Here is an 18311-nt window from a genome sequence, read left to right as displayed (position 1 = left end):
ATTATGGCTGATGATTGTCTTATTCTAGCTGTTAATGGAAACTTCACAGGAGGCAGCTGGACTTCAGCAACATAGCCATGAATGCAGCAGAAATGAGTCAGGAAAAGGTGAGAGATGGGCCGAACCCATGTGTGAAGTGATCCTGAATTCTATGAGCTGATGTAACAGAGCCAGTAATGTGGTGCAAAGGTAAGGTGGCGACTTAGCAGGTAAAAGATGGATGCAACCGTGAGTGCTCCCAGACAGTTATCATCCTAAACGAAAACTATGTCTAAAATATTTTTGTTTACAATAAAATTAAAAATGAACTGAAACTGAAATAAAAAAATGTATGACTCCAAAATAAACTAGAATAAAATTAAAATAGCCACAAATTAAAGTCGGAAGTAGTCTTACGGATTGGCTGCTTGGAGCTTACAACTGAATGTAATAAAGGGTTGGTGTTGAAGCAAACTAAATGATTGGAGAAGTCCAGCCTACATCACCAGAGAGAAGACTGTAGTTTCCACCGGTGGATCGAGTTATGTTATTTTGTTTTTAGACTTATGAGAGAACTTCAGTTACTCAAACTCAAGTTGTTCAAAACCTGTATGAGTAGTTTCTTTCTTCTGTAAAGCACAAAATAAGATATTTTGCGGAATGTTGGTAACCAAACAGCTGATGGTGGCTATTGACTTCCATAACCTGGGCTAGTCAATGACTACCATCAACTCTCTGGTTACCATTATTCTTTAAAATATCTTCTTTCCTAACTATCCCATTGGCAGCCATAAACTAGTAAAACTAAAGTAAAAACAAAAATCAAAACTAAGAAACTCTGGGAAAAAATGATTAAGTGAAAATGAAAACTACATTGAAAAGACAAATTGAACATATATTAGAAATACAACTTAAATTGAAAACAAAAAATAAATAAAACATAGAAAATTGATTTAAAAAAACAACATGCCCACCCTCACAAAAAAAATCCAAATGTGAAATTCATCCAGAATCCATTGCTACGCCACCAATATTTTTAACAAATTAGAAAAAAAAAAGGAAAAAAAGCATAAATGAAGTTCTGGAGTTGTTTATTTTGTACTATTTCAAAATCACTGAAACACATTAATGTCAGTAAAAATACACATGTACACACCCAGAAAAAAGGGACAAAACTGCCACTGGGCCGGTACTCTTTCAAAAGGTATTAATATGTACTGTATGTTTTAGGTGCTAATATGTACCATTTAGGGGAAAAAAGGTGCATAGATGTAGTTTTAGCTTTGTACTTTAGGCTAACACGCCAGTGACAGCTTTGAACTTTGAGTACAGTTAATTTAGTAATCTAGTAAAAAGTATCAGTATCAGCGTATCTGTTTGAGTTTGTATTGTCTTACTGCTGTTGTGAGTTTAGCTGATTGAGCTTTCTCACTTGACTGACCTAATATTTGTTCTCTCATCCTGTCTCCTCTTCTTCGTTCTCTTCCTCCTCCTCGGGCCCTTCTCCCTCTAAGCCATGCCGGGCTTTGGCTCGCTGGCAAAGGCTGTGGCATGGTGGGGCGGCCAGGTCTTCTCCGTGGAGGAAACGCTTGGTCAGCCAGTCCTCCAAGGAGTGGAAGGTGAGAACACAGAGTCACCCCTTGGGACAGAGCAGGGTCTGCGCCACACGCAGGCCAGCCTGCAATTCATTGAGCTCATCATTTACAGATATCCGTAAGGCCTGGAAGGTTTTGGTGGCAACGTGTGAAGGGCACTGTAGGCGGTGACGCCAGGTATACACCGCGCTGGCTGGAATCACTCCTAAAATGAGAGAGGCAGAAGAAAGGATTACATTAGTTATTAAGTTAATCAAACCATAATTTGAAATGTTCACTTCCACTAGTCTTTTGTTTTAGTTTGTCAGTTATTATTTCAACTAAAAGACATATTAATTGAATCACATATATTTTCTAAATTGGTTCCTACTTAATAGTCCAAATATGTGCTAGAGCAGTGCTTCCCCACATTTTTTGTGTTATGTATCCCAACGGCCCCATCAAAACTGCTCAAGTACCCCATCATCAACACCAAACTCATTATACTGAATATCATTTAGACCAGTGATCCTCAAATCTGGCTCGCGAGATCCACTTTCCTGCAGAGTTTAGCTCCAACCCTAATCAAACAAACCTACTTGTGACTTTGTAATGATCCTGAAGACAGTAATTAGCAAACTCAGGTGTGTTTGATTAGGGTTAGAGCTAAACTCTGCAGGTAAGAGCCAGATTTGATGATCACTGATTTAGACGTATCATTAAGTAAGGAATAACTGACAACATTGAATTATTAGAATATAATGCACATTTTTGAGTTTTTATTTTATTTTCTAATAATTCAACGGCTCATCGTCAATTATGATATGATATTCAGTATAATGAGTTCTGTGTGGATGGCGGGGGGGACTTTGTGTACATAATAAAATGTCATTTTATGGCAAAATTAAATTTTATGGCAAAAACATGGAAATAATTTGTTGTTTACTACATTCATTTGCTTGGTCTTTGTTGTTGTGTTTTTTGTTTGTTTTGGGGTTTTTTTGCTGTTAACTGAATTAACTGAAATTATTTAGCGAAGTGATATGGACATGTAATGCGGTCAAGACCAGCAGGGAACTACTTTATCTGTACAATTCCATGAAAATTATTGCACACCTTAGAGCGTTCGTTAGCCAGTCAGATTCAAGCATTTAACAGCCCCGTATTATAAATATTTTGAATATAATTCAAGTCCCTTTAAATTTTAAATTAGAAAGAAAAAGAAAAAAACTAAAAAATACTTATTGTGAATGACTGACTCACCAAGTACCACATACAATAATAAAGTTTTTGTTTTCTTTGCATGAAAAGACACTAAAAAGTGATTAATCAAGATAAATGATCGGTTGTTTACCAAAGCTAAAATTTCCACATCCCCCTTGGTATGTTAGTACTTTTTCAAAAAAAATTATATATAGTAAATTTCACAATTTATAAAAACTGAAATACAGCCATTGCCTTTATACTTGAGACAACTGTATGTGATCAGGGGCCTTGTAGTTGAATAATTCAACTTAAGACCTCATGTGCCGACCCTTTTCTGGCTTTATGAAGTACATTATTCAGTATGATGAATGGAGGTGCAAGGGGTGTTTTTCGCAAAAACAATCAAGAAAGCAAATTCCCCATCAAGAAGAAAAAGTTGCAGTGTACTTTAAGGCCATATAAACAAAGAGACAAACACACTGAAATATGAACACCATTGGGGACACACAGGGGCTTATTCCAGATCAGTACGTGTGATGACACAGTGCTTTTGAAAATAAACAGGCTGTTCTACAAAGCTCCCAAAGCTCATGGAGAGTTAGGTCCATGCTGTATATTGTGCGGAGATGAATTGGCTCAGTCTGAGCAAGGGGAGGTGACGTTGTTCCCTGAACTGACAACATGCAGAGCTTAAAATTGCAGATTGAAAGTTCACAAAGAAGTTTTCTTATTATAAGGTAGGTAACACAAAAGTATATAATACATACACTTTATATCTACTGCAAATACAACCATGATAATCAGTCATAAAGTAAGCTCATGATAATGCTTTAATGGTTATTTCTGATGTTTATCAGAATAATTATATGGATATTGTTTAATATTATTACTACATAAATACAGTAAATAAAGTTACAGTTACATCACCCTTGAAATGGTAACACTGCAGACATACTGGTTATGCAACATATTCCAAAAATCCGGTACATTTAGGTTACATTACTATTAGATATGTTTGATACATTTTAAACAACTACCTAACATATATACATTATTCACAGTTCATGCTTAATTTTAGCACGTCAGTGATTAACAATATTTTTTTCAACCTCACTCTTCAATGCTTTTGATAAACCTAAGAAAAAAAGAAAATATTCCAGGTTTGGAACAACAAAGTAAACGTTGACAAAAAAAAAATTGGGAAACTCCCCTTAAAGGACATCTTTAATACTGTATGCAAAAAAAAAATCAGTTTTTTTTTCTTTCTTTACCTTGCCCTTCAGGGCTTCAACATGAAAATGTTTTTCACAAAAAAAGTTAACGATTTATAACTACTTCAAGAAAAATGTACCCACTAATGTTCATGCCATAGCTTCACGCTGATGAATGAGTGGAGGAGATGGAGAGATAGACATCTAAAGAAAAAGAGAGGTGTTGCATCTCTCAAGTCTTGCACTTCTGGGCTTGGAGGAGCGAGACACTGGCCAATCAATAAGACCACATGCCTCTGCCCAACCTCTTAATTTAAAATCAAGATATAAGAGAGTGAGTGAGGAACAGGAAAATACAAAACACAGGAAAAAAATGAAAATGAATAAAATATGAGCAAAGAATAAAGAGATGGATACATAGCTCAGGTTTAGCAGGCTGTAAACATTAACCATACAATACAATGTGTATTGCAGCAATCTATTTTTTTTTTTTTTATCCTGATTTTTGGAAAGAAAGCATCAGATAATCAAATCTCAACACCTAACTGATATAAAGTGAATAAATACAGCAATCAGTCTGTTCCTGTTATCTCAATGGGTGCTCTCCTCTCAATCCAAGCAACAATCGCTATAGATTCTCCATAATTGGCCATGAATAATTACCTCTACATTTAAAATAAACTCACATTATAATAACAATGTTTACACAGAAGCCTAATGAGCTGTACATTGTGAGTACGCAAAGATTTCTTAAAAAACATTTTTTTTTTTTCCCTTCACTAAACATCATTTAAAGATAACATTAAATATTAAATACTTTAATCAAACTTTAACCATGGAAACATAATAATAATTCCCTAATAGGTCATATTTATTATTATAAGTATAAAATATAAACAGTATAAATCCTGGCTATTAAAAAGTCAAGTCAAATGTAATGAACTTACAACTTACTACTGGGGTTCCTCAAGGCTCAGTACTTGGACCGCTTCTCTTCTCCATCTACATGACGTCATTAGGATCTGTCATTCAGAAGCATGGCTTTTCCTATCACTGCTATGCTGATGACACTCAACTCTACTTCTCATTCCAACCAGATGACCCGACGGTAGTTGCTCGCATTTCAGCCTGTCTGAGTGACATTTCTAGCTGGATGAATGACCATCACCTTCAGCTCAACCTTACTAAGACTGAACTGCTGGTGGTTCCAGCTAACCCATCGTTTCATCACAACTTCTCTATACAGCTGGGTTCGTCAACCATAACTCCTTCCATGACATACACAAACCTAGGAGTTGTGATGGATCATCAGTTAAGCTTCACCAACCATATTGCTACAACCGACCCGGTCCTGCAGATTTGCCTTATACAACATTAGGAAGATTAGACCCTTCCTGTCAGAGCAAACCACCCAACTTCTTGTCCAAGCTCTTGTTCTCTCCAGACTGGACTATTGTAATGCTCTTCTGGCGGGCCTTCCTGCATGTACTATCAAGCCTCTACAACTGATCCAGAATGCAGCAGCGAGGGTTGTCTTCAATGAGCCAAAAACAGCTCATGTGACTCCTCTCCTCATCAGGTTACACTGGCTACCAGTAGCCGCTCGCATCAAATTCAAGGTACTGATGCTTGCCTACAAGACGACCACTGGCACGGCGCCAACATACCTAAACTCACTAGTTCAGTCTTATGCGCCCTCCAGAAGTTTGCGCTCTGCAAGTGAACGACGTCTTGTGGTGCCATCCCAAAGAGGTTCAAAATCACTCTCACGGACTTTTTCCTGGACTGCGCCCAGCTGGTGGAATGACCTCCCGATCTCAATTCGAACAGCTGAGTCTTTACTCATTTTTAAAAAACATCTAAAGACTCATCTTTTTTGCCTGCACTTAACCAACTAATACTAGTACTTACCTTTTCTTTTTCTTGTCTATCATATTCAAAAAAAAAAAAAAAAAAAAAAAAAAAAAGCCCTGGCTACGTGTTCTGTACTAGACTAACTGAGACTTGTCATAGCACTTGTAAACCATTGTTGTTCTCTTGTTGATCTGATTGTTTCTACTGTTCTCATTTGTAAGTCGCTTTGGATAAAAGCGTCTGCTAAATGATTAAATGTAAATGTAAATGTAAAATGACACTTTCTTAACTAGAAATGTAATTGGTTGCCAGCCTTTTATGAGAGTGCAGGATTAGAGGGTAACACCCAGCTGCTCATGGTTCTGATAATTGGTGGTATGCCTTTATTTGGATCAAACTGATTACTGCATGACATCCTTCTGTAATGAAGGGAGAGATCTCTCTTGAATGAGGCTCTGCACAAGCACATCTCAGCTTGAATAGAGGGCTCATTCTTTGTCTGACCGTGAATTGAATTACGGATTTCCTCTCTATTAATCACAAGCTTGTGTTGCTTAAAGGAATGAACAAGGGGCAGAACTACCATTTTGAAATTCAAGACTGTTATTCCAAACATCATTTGACTGATTGATCAATGAATAAAGAAAAAATGCTTAAAAGACAGCATTTAATGTAAAGCATTTTAATGATTAACTGAGAAATGACTGGATTTGTCCAGTTATAAGTGCCAAACACTGCTGTAGTATTTTCTTAAAACATAATAAATTAATTCATATTATAATTTTAAATTTATTTCATTTTTAAGAACACATGAAAAAAACTGTATATAAATATTTTGATAAAACAAACATTTTATTTATAAAAACTTTATATTTTAATTCATATTGTTTTATTTTAATTTAAATTTAAATGCTATTCATATAAATTATTACACATTTTTTAACCATTTTTGTCTAAATGTTTTCAATGTTGTCTCTAAAACAATGTTTCTGTATTTGATAATATATAGTCTTGCCAATTGTCCTGAGAAAAAAAAATCTATAGAAAAACAAATTATACAAATATTTTGAGACCCTTCTTTAAAAATTGAGATTAAAAAAATCTCAATGATCATATCACTCCAGCTGTAGCACTTTCACTCCAAAGTCCTGAACGCTTCACCCCAGAGCTCTTTAAGTCTCGTTTCAGAACAAGAGAGAATCAGAACATGTGAAACGCTATGATATGTAGGCATGATAAAATGCATAGGTCCATAAGTCATATAAAGTTGAAATAATTAATAAGTGCCTCACTTTAGACTCATCCATCTCTTCCTGTTTTGAAAGGACCAGAGAAATAACGCAGGTCAGGTGAACACAAGGATCTGGCCAAGACACGCTTAACATTTAAATGTTAGGTTAGGTTGTACACTCAAGCACTTGATTGATTTTGTATAAACCATGTTTGAAGATGGCGTGAGACGGAGTTGTGACTCAGTAAATGGTTTATTCCTCATTTATCATGGCACATGGATATGGCTAAAGGGTGAATATGTTTTGTGAAAAGACTCAATCCTGCATACACTATGGCAACACACTGATGACTCATTTCCAGCAAATGTGTCTCACGGACACTTACATATTTCTCCTTGTTCACCTCTGGGAAAGAAAAGAGCAATAAGTGAAAGAGAGAGAGACAGAACTGAAATTAAAGCCTTCCATCTTGTTGTTTACCCTGAAGAGTTAACTAAAATTTGCACAACATTTCCCAATCTATGCTGATCACATCAGGTTTCCAGTAAGAACGGAGATGAAGGGTCCTTTATTATTCTGTAGTGTCAATTTACGCTGCTTTCTTTGAAAGCTCAGGAAGGGCCGTTACAAGTGCCTTGTTCCTGGGCGAGGCTGGCAATAGCTGTTATGCACAAGCGTTTCAAAGAGTAATGCTTCATTATTACCTAGTAAATCCCCCTCTATATAAGCAACAGGCTGCATTGGGACACAGAACCTCGTGAATGTTTTTTTGAGGCTGAAAGGGCAGCATTGCTATTGGCTGCCAGCTAGGGACTGTGGTGACTGCATGTGGTGATTAAGTATAAAGTACGGTTTGTATGATATTTTCTGTACATTTCTAAAGGACACTGGCACATTCACCTTCATATGAGTAAATAGAATTTTAATTTTTTGTTGAACTATCCTAAAAGAAGGTTACCAGAGCTACTGAACAATGTCATGTCAGAATTAAAGATAAAACAAAAAAGGTGAAGCAAAAATCAGTATTTACAAGTTTTATCTGACAATGGCTGATTAAAAGATCTGGCTATAAACATTTTTTGACAGGTTATGAAACCATATATTGCAGCATTTCATTAAAAACATACAGTGAGGTCAAAAAGTCAAGTGGATTCATCATGAATTGTACTTGAATGGTAGAACAATGTTTTGTACCAAAGATTTCATTGACACAAATTAGATTTGATTTTGAATCCCAGATTTTCGAAGTGTTCTCAGACCCCCACTGTATTTATTCCTATTACCCCCCACTGAACCCCACTGTATTTATTCCTATATGACAAGAATAAGTTATTTTCCATTACCTATTTGAGGTACTTGCCAGTCTCTCGCAATGCATAGCGATTTTGTGCCTTGTATTTTCATCTCACTGTCTCAATGCCAGAAAAAGGTTGATGCATGGAGCTCTGGAGTTGAATGAGACACTAAATCCCAAGTTACTCAAAGACAACAATTGACTGCTTTGAGTAAAAAGATTCCGCTAAATACTAATTGGATAGCTAGATGCTAGCTACACAAGGAAGCATTATTCCCATTCTGAATGCAAAGGAGGTACAGGGATCATTCAGCCAATATTACTTTGTGTTCCACAGAAGATTTAATGATGAAATACCTTTTTTTTTTTTTTTCACGGGTGAACTATCCTTTTAAGTGGAAATAAAACTAGATCTTGTGTAAAATATCCAGTAAACAAACTAATTAATCAACAAAGAGAGAAAAAAAAAGTCATGTGGGGTTTTACCATTGAAACTGCCTAAAAAAAAGTCTGAGTAGCAGAATGGAGAGTGAACTCCAGCTATCAGAAGTATAGACTTTAAGGACTGCCTTAATTCCAAAACTGTGATGTGGGCCTCAAGAAGCTCGGAAGGAGAAAGCGAAAGATCAATTTTCATCAGCGCTTCAACAAGTCTTCTCTTCAACCAGTAATCAATAGTGGGCTGATTAGTGTCTCTTACAGTGATATTAAAACATGACCAGCAGCTTAAACAACTGTTTAACCATGCTGTCAAAACCTGTGAGCTGCTCCAAATGAATCTGAATGTTTTATGGCAAAGCTGGATTGATGGCTTCAAGGTGTACGAGTGGGGCCAGTGTGGCTGTCTGGTGTCAGTGAGGGTGGGAGTTACTGGCTCTAAGCCACTTTTATGCTGACGCTCATTATGATTCAAGGTGGTCTGATATGTAGAAAGCTGATCTGTGCATTGGGACCGGGGGACACTTTCCTTAGGGAATGTGGATAATCTTCTGTCACGCCAGCTGGGTTCATACTGATGAGAATATTAGACCGCCATGACCTCGTCTCTTCTCTTATGTGTTTCTCTAAATAGTGCAGATTCCCTATTTTAACTTGGTATAAAACCCCCTATCAGCAGCTACGAAACTGGTGTAAGATTTATTTTAAAACAATTTTCGTTGGAAATTGCTGATAATTTCACAAATAATTACAAAGAAATGGCAAGTAACACACTGAATTAAACAAAAGTAGAAAGACTGAAATAGTATTTTCTTGTAAAATATACATCAATAATCTTATTTAAAACTTAGATTTTTCTCTCTCTTTTTGGCAGTGTAATAAGCAAGAGAAATAAATGATGCTAGACAAAGCAAACTTGTTTATCGAAAGGACTATGACTGGTGACTATTACGATACACCACTACCAAGGTGAAGACAGGTTTGGAGACGTGTTCACCTCCAAAAGAAAGGCAGCGAGGCATTGTGGGGCTTTAGTTGCTCACGTAACGAAACAAAGAGCGCATAAGAGGGAGAACTCCCATGATGCCTATTGTTATGGTGTGTCTAAACCCCTCCCATTCCCCCATCATCAGCACTGATAAATACACACATATACAAATACACACATATCATCCCTTCTCCTGCTCCATCAGTCGCTTCCCTTGGCAACGGTAATGCCGGCAGCCCACCGCCGACCCCCAGGGACCCTCGGGAGTCAGAAGCTTCCAGATTGATTGGAATAAACATTGTTGTTGACTTGCTCTACTCTTCAAAGAAGATCAAACAACTGCCCTTAGTCACACCTGTTCTCCCGGTGTGACGCACGTGCTCGCCTCCTGCTACCGTCATCTTCTAAAGAGACTATCTATCTCGTCGCCAGCGTTGGGCTAAGGAAAGAGCGCCGGCTAAAATAAAGCAGCCGATAAATATAAAATCAAAAAGCATCGAGCTGCCGCAATGTGGTGCGTGTGACGCGTGCCTTTGGAGAAGTGTGTTGGTGGGGGTGCAGTGAAGGGCACGAAAAGGGAGGGAGCGAGTGTGAGAAACAAATCAAAGGATACAAGGAGGGGGGAGTCTGGGGAAGGAGAGGATGGGACTGTGAGCCTAAATACGAATTAAGGAAAGGGGCTAAAAAAAACCGCACAGAACCCCACCTGCAGCTTCCGCTCTCGCTTTGTTTTTTATTAATAAGAGCCTTGTCAATCGCAAGGGATGTGTTGCTGATGGACACTCAGACAGTGAGAAACGGGCAGCTGAGTGGGGGGAAGGAGGACGGCAGAGATTTCGGATTAGAAAACGCCATCTTTTCTCCCCTTCTCTTCTTCCAGGACAAATAGGTCCCATAGGGAGAGTTTGCATTAATAGCGCTTTCTCTCACTCTTCGCCTCCCTCCAGTGCAGGGAATTAATGAGGGGGGGTACCTGCTACGATGCTGGCCAGTTGCAGGGTCCGACCGATGGGAAAGACGCTGCGTGCCTGTGCGATGGCCGCCACAATTTTCCTGGTGTGCCGCTCCTCCCCGTACGCGGCCAGCATGGACGCAAGCGCCTGTTGATCCAAGGCGTTGACCACGTCAGCCGCGCAGGGCATGTCGGGGTACCTACGCACAAAGAGGAGCCCAATTAAGCAGCTTGACGTCACAAGTTCCTGCCTGACAGAAGCCAAGCCTGACAGCTCTAAGACACCAGTGAAAACCCCTCCCACCCTTCCCACTCTGGGAGATGTGGGCTCGAGATCTATAAAAAGAGAGAAAGAGTGTGTGTGTACATGAGAGAGAACAGGAGGGAGAAACGGTTAGCGACAAATATAAAAATATCAAATCATGAACTGAATTATGCATTTGCTTTTTCTTTCTTTAGGAAAATATGTGCACACACTCCAGGAAGAACAAAGATACCAGGATAAATGAGACCAAGTTACACGCCTACATAAAGAGAGGAAATATATTAGCTTACTAATATGAATAAAACTTAATATTTCATGTAGTGAGTTTCAGTCAGCAGCTGTTCAGTACACTTGCACATACGTACTGTGATTCATATATTCCCAGTGATTCATATATTCCCTAAACATCTTGACTCACATGTTCTTTTTTGTGACATTTAGGGTTGATACCTTGAATTCTGACTGGCACATTTCTTTGTTGCTGTACTTATGGAAAGTGAGGGAAACAAAGAATAACTGAGTGCTCAGGTACTCACTTTCAGTCATTCATCACCTGGAGTCAACTTTATTCATGAAAGGTATGCAACACTGACAAAATCAATCAACGTCATTCTGGATCTCACATTATCCTTGAACAAGTCTTCTCCTATTTAGAACGTGATTTACAGAATGTGGGCACAACTAAGAGCACAGAATGAGTAACTCAAACCGATAGACATGCTGATTAATGCAAAGTATGCTCTGTTCTTCTTGAAGGCCAGCTAGAGTCAGCTGACTGCATCATGTCATCGTAAAGTTGAATTCTCGCATTGATTTTTGTGATGGAACAAAGATAAAGCGTATTCAGATACCGTGGGCAGGACCTGGATCGACCTGCACTATATCTCACCCTTTCTCTTTTTCCTTTGGCTCTCTCTCTCCCTCCTTCTTTTTTTCAAGCATTTCATCTCGCCCCCAGAAAAGTCAGTTACAGTGGGTGGGATTTCCACCTCATTATCACAGTGAAAACTTTGACAAAACTTCCTAATAAGAGAGGCCTCTCACTCTACTTTAAATCAGAGGGAAGCAGTGGTTTGCATGAGAGTCATAAGAGATTTAAGGATGATGGCGATGATAAAACACCACTCTAAGTGTTTCCCAACCGTGGCCTGGGAATACCCAGTACTGTATAGTCTATGTGCCTTCCTAAACACACCTGATTTGACTCCTCTGCTCATAAGTAGAGACTCCATGACCTGAAATGCATGTGTCAGAGAAAAAAACATCCAAAAAGACATTTTCTTGCATTGTTGGTGGTACTCCAGACCCAGGGTTAGGAAACACTTCTCTAGTTTATTTAAAGGGAAAGGGGCTTGTGGCTAGAAGGGATACAGCTATGTCCAGGAAGTGACTCAAAATCTCACCAGATGGACAGGACGAAAGTGAAAGAAAACATAAAATAAAAATAAATTAAACAGACTTTAAAGACGACAACTAGCGAACTAATCAGCCTACATTGTGGCAAAGTCCTTTGAACCAAAATCTCTTAAAATCTCACTGGACAGACAGGAAAAAAATTAAACAGACATTGAAGAAGACAACTAACACTTCTGGCCATAGCTGTATCCCTTCTAGCAATCAGCGTGAAAGAGTGGGAAGGCTTTATTAAAGACAGCAATTAGATCAAACTGACATGTGGTTTCCTAGCCTAAATAGTGTAGAAACACATCTTAGTACGGCACCAGAGATTATAATAATATGTTATGTCAAAAAATGGTCTATTTAACACAAGGGTTTTCACAGCACTACACATTTTCTATAGCCCCTTTCAAACATACAGTCTTTACTGGAAAATTACCGTTAAGAGATCATGTAACATTACCAGTAAATTGCCAGTAATGTGCTCTGTGTGAACGTAGAACGAGATTACCGGTGTGAGCACGTACGAGTTCAGAACACGCTGACATAAGACATCTACTCTGGGAATATCATACCATTCTGATACAGTCATGCATGTACTTCACACTGTGTAGTTCAGTTTGAAGTCGTCTAATAAGATGTCTCTGGGCCAAAAGCAGCTGCATGAATGTGAACGTTTCACACAAAAATGAAAACACCAACAAAAACATTGACTACGTATACTCCTCCAAGTTTACAAACACAACACAGGGAGGCGAAGAAATTTTGTATTTACCGATAAAGTTGTTCCGGTAATTTTACGACAATTTGCTAGTATTACTGTGTGAAAGGAGCTTATGTCCCCCTTATCAGTCACACCCAGCTCAGAAAACATTATATAAAATGATTACATAATTCTTAGAGCCAATATCCATCTTCTATTATTATTTTTATTATTATATTTTTATATGGGTAAACTTCATGAATAAAATGTGACTGTTCATACTTTACAATTTTGAGAATGGAAAAATAGTTAAACATCTGCTGCTTTAATGGAACTATTACTTAGTAATTATACAGAAAGATTTAACCAGAATATGGTTCATAATATGATGTTTTAGATGTTTTTTTTCCTCCTTTTTTGAACATTAAAAGATGCTGTACTTTCAGAAAAGAGACGCATAATGTTACTTTAAAAATAGCTTTAAAGTTTTCCTTTTCCTGCAAACAATTTCTATAACAATTTAGTACCATTTCACTGTTTTACTCCTGCTGCTTAATCAAACACTGTTGAAAGACAATTAAGACTTTGGGAAATAATAATATTAATGTAGAGAACACATTGTGAAATGGGTCCTGGATTTTGTGACACCCTGCTAATGTCTTAACCTAAACTTTATTACCCTAAGGGGCAATCACACTACACGTTTCTTTCCATTCACTTCCATTTATATTAATGCAAATGCAGAGAATTACGTGGCCATGAGAGCTCAACATGCTGCAAATGAAAAAACAAATGCAAATAGAAAAAAACACCAACAAACTAAGAAAACATCTTCATCAGTTTGAAAACACGTGCTGCAAATACTCACCACACAACCAAATACAGAAACTTGCTGCAAATACTCACAGACCACAGCGGAAATGTTTAAGGGAACAAGTGACGAACCTTGCTGAGACATGTTTATCAATGTTTTCACTTAAAGGTGAGATTTTTGTTTATTTTAACATCCTGATCATATGATTCCTTAGCTTTTTGGATATCATTACCCTAAAGCTGACTAAATTTCCATATTTTATTTATTAGTAACTGTGAAACTTTACGTAAGCTGGCTAGCTAAATTTCACAACTTCCCCTACAAAAATTAATCATGGTTTTACTATTTAAAAACAAAATATGGTTACCATGGTTAGACAATGTTAAATACAGAAAACCATGGTTAATTTTCGTAAGGGTTGTTGGGGCCCCCTTGAAACATTTCCATTGTGTTTTTTTTTTTTTTTTTTGGTCATGTTGTGAGTATTTGCAGCACGTTTCTGTATTTGGTCGTATTGTGAGTAATTGCAGCACGTTTCTGTATTTGGTCATATTGTGAGTAATTGCAGCACGTTTCTGTATTTGGTCGTGTTGTGAGTATTTGCAGAGCGTTTCTCTATTTGGTCGCATCGTGAGTATTTGCAGCACTTTTCTGTATTTGGTCGCATTGTGAGTATTTGCTGCACGTTTCTGTATTTGGTCGCATTGTGAGTTTTTGCAGCACGTTTCTGTATTTGGTCGTGTTGTGAGTATTTGCAGTGCGTTTCTCTATTTGGTCATATTGTGAGTAATTGCAGCGCGTTTCTCTATTTGGTTGCATCGTGAGTATTTGCAGCGTGTTTCTGTATTTGGTCGTGTTGTGAGTATTTGCAGCACGTTTCTGTATTTGGTCATTTTGTGAGTATTTGCAGCATGTTTACTTAAGTTGCAGTGCATTGAGCTCTCATGGCCACCATAGGGAATAGGAAACACAGGACCATGTGAAAAGGTTTCAGATTTTGCTGCACTTCAAAGTTCAAGTTTTGAGATTGAAAACCACTGTTCTAAGAAATACTGCGACCTGATCTTTGGGGGTGGGGGTGGGGGGGTCTTTCTCACTACCTAAATCAGCTCTGTTTGTTTATTCAACCACAGTCTTAACACTAACTTTCCATGTGTCTCTCAAAGCTCTGTCTGTGAATCACTGGGCTCTGCAGTGCTTAGTCATCTTTTTATTGTATTAAGCTGTAATTAGGTTATGCCTTACACCTGTTCAGAATTAGTTTTTGAATAGCTATAATAGAGAAGCATGGAGACACTGTAGATATAATCAATAAATGAGTGAGCCAAGAATAATAACTGTGGCCATCAGTGTATATCGAGAGTGAATCAGGCATTACTAATAGCACAAATGATTCTTGGAACATTCATGATAATGAGTGCTTCTACTGAAAAGAGCCGATGTAATAGTTGAACGTATCTCAAAGCCCCACTCTGCTGAATCCATCTGCATGGAGAACTATCCAGAAGGGCAGCATCCACATCGTCTGGACCCAAACCCAGTGCTGGGAGCAGGTAATTAAGCTCACTTAACCTCCCTAGTACTGGCTTCACCCGGCCCCTGAACAAAAGAAAGTATAGAAAATAAAAAGAAGATAAAAATGTTTTGTAACATTGTCTTTGCTGTCACTTTTGAACAATTTAATTGGTTTTGCTGAATAGAAGTATTAACTTTTCAAAATAAATAAATAATAATAATAAAATGAAATAATAATAAATGTAAGTCCAGATTTCCTAACCAAGATATTTAGTCATAATTTAGTTTTTCATAACCATTGTTCACTCTCTCTCTCTCTCTCTGACCCTAAATAAACAGATTGACTTCTGCTTTTGTACCTTCAAGATTCACAGGCATCTTCACGTGAAATGAGTAACAGCGCTTACGGGCCGCATTTGCTGTCTGGTCCAACATAAATTGTGGTCCTGCATCTTTCAGTAATATTGTTTGCAAAGCCTGCATTCATTGTGACAAAGAAATGTGCCTCACAAACTGTTAAGGTCAGACTAACAAGAGACCTGATCAGAGACCTTGTTAAAAATAAACATCAGCCACTCTTTTCTAACGCTGGAAGCTAGAAACAACAAAACCTTTGGTGAACTTTCTCCATATCTGACTCTTATCATTAGTTACAAAATAGAAAAACAGCTTCTGGTGTTAAGAATATCAAAATCCATCCCACTTCTGCTTTATAACTTATAACACAATGGGCCAAGCTATTAAAATACCAACTCAGTGGTGTACCGCTTATGCATGAGTGACTGTACTGGAGATAAAATAGTAATACTGATTGATAAATTGTATGATGCAGTGTTGTAATAGTTAACTAAAGTTAAACCTTATTTTCATTAAGTTAAACAAACCTGAAAATAAAATAAAATAAAATAAAATAAAATAAAATAAAATAAAATAAAATACAAATTTTAAAAATAAAACTTGTAAAACATTAGAAATGTTGCTTTGGCAACTAACTGAAATAAAATAAGTTGAAGTGCTAAAATGACTAAAACTGAAATAGAAATAAAAAAGAAGACTGCAATCCACAAACGGGCATAATCAAATTTAACTGAACTTGAGCAGTTCTGCAAAGAAGACTGGGCATATATAGCAAAGTCTAGATGTGCAAAGCTAGTAGACAGAGACATATCCCAACAGACTAAAGGCTGTAATTAAAGCAAAAGGTGGTTCAACAAAATATTGATAAAAGGGGATGATTTCCAACTTAGTGATTCTGTTTTTTTTTTTCTTTTTTCTCTTTCTCTCTGATATTTTGGTGTTACATCTTTCACTTGGATGTTATATGTAAATACAGTAAATACAGCTGGATAAAACAAAAACTGTGTCTGTCTTTAGTTCAGGCTGCAAAGCAACAAAATGCGATTATTTTAAAGGGGGGGGGGTGATCTTTTCTATGCCCACTTTGTGTGTGTGTGTGTGTGTGTGTGTGTGTGTGTGTGTGTGTGTGTGTGTGTGTGTGTGTGTGTGTGTGTGTGTATGGGTGGGTGTGTGTGGGTGTGGGTGTGTGTGGGCACCCTTGCTAAATATGGGCGGTGGCTGTGAAAATACATCTGAATTGTTTATCTTTTTGAGCTTTCATTAAAAAAATGTACAAAATTGTAACCTTTTGTTGAAGTAAAACAATCGAAAGTTGGGGGGGCTCACATTGTGAAATAAATGTTTTTCTCCAATGCATGTTGGCCACAATTATTGGCACCCCTAAAAATTCTTACAGGTAAAATATTTCTGAAGTATATTTCCATTCATATTTCCATTTTTTTTTAGCACACCAGGGTAACCAGGAGCATGAAATTGTCCAGCCATGACTTTCTGTTCCACAGGATTATAGATATGAGGAACCCAAAGGCAAAATTCTCTTAATCATCCATCACAAGGAGTCAACAATCTTATAGTATTATTAATGAGGAAACTCTATTATTCTACCCTTTTCTTAAATGTAAACTTTATAGTTATTATGGATAATATTTTATGGGTTTACATTATATATTTGTCTTATTTAAAGTTAAACAGGACTGTAAAATAATGTTAACACATGGTAATTTTTTGCTCTTAAATATTCAGTTTCCACACAGAAACGAGCTGAAAAAATGGTGGCAGGTCTTCTTCCTCTGTAGGGCTGGTTACCTAGGCACCAAGTTCTTAGATGGTGTCCAACGACCACTGCAACTCATAAGCTGTACAGAGAGGGAAAGAGAGATAGACTACATAATATGCGTCCCACATGGAAGGTAACAAAATATCATTTATTTATCACCTTGGAGACCAGAAGATGAGAGTTGTGGGAGAGTGGTGTCGCAGCTTAAACTTAATTGAAAAACAGACACACAAGCCGACGAATACACAGGAATGTACAAAAACACATGTGTGCAAAGGCTACGTAAGTATACTGTGATCATAGACACACATTTGTAGGGAAGTATAAATGTTAGCGTATAAGCTTATGACCTTTCATTCAACTTGAAGTGGAGGTGTTGGTTTGACGTGAGAATTGATGATGGCTCTTTAATCCTCAGTCATTCATATGGAATCAGGGGAGTGTTTTTTTCTTCTTCTTCACTATTGCTTTAATTCACTTTCTTTGCTTTATCTGAAGAGACTTCACAGTTATGAGTAACACAAACTCAGACATCTCAGACCACACACACACATTACAGCTACATAAATATGGTTTAGAAAAGAACAAGATGAAGCTGAAACACAAGACATCAGCATTAAGGCATCATCTCGGTCCCTCATGACTCTTTTTCTCCCTGCAGCTCCTCCTGAGTTCCTTCCCCAGTACCGAAGAGCCATTCATTTTTCATGTGACCTTTAGACAGCCTGTGAGTGGAGAACAACCCAGGTAGGCA

The 18311-nt window shown here is 37.6% G+C and overlaps 1 pseudogene; it reads right to left on the bottom strand.

Moving 5' to 3' along the window:
- Positions 1–1053: 1053 nt before the first annotated feature.
- On the bottom strand, positions 1054–15801 carry LOC122145778 (annotated as a pseudogene).
- Between the last annotated feature and the right edge of the window lie 2510 nt (positions 15802–18311).

This window comes from Cyprinus carpio, chromosome A7, assembly GCF_018340385.1.
Source record: "Cyprinus carpio isolate SPL01 chromosome A7, ASM1834038v1, whole genome shotgun sequence".
Classification (NCBI taxonomy): Eukaryota; Metazoa; Chordata; class Actinopteri; order Cypriniformes; family Cyprinidae; genus Cyprinus; species Cyprinus carpio.
This window is presented reverse-complemented; position numbering and strand designations above follow the sequence as displayed.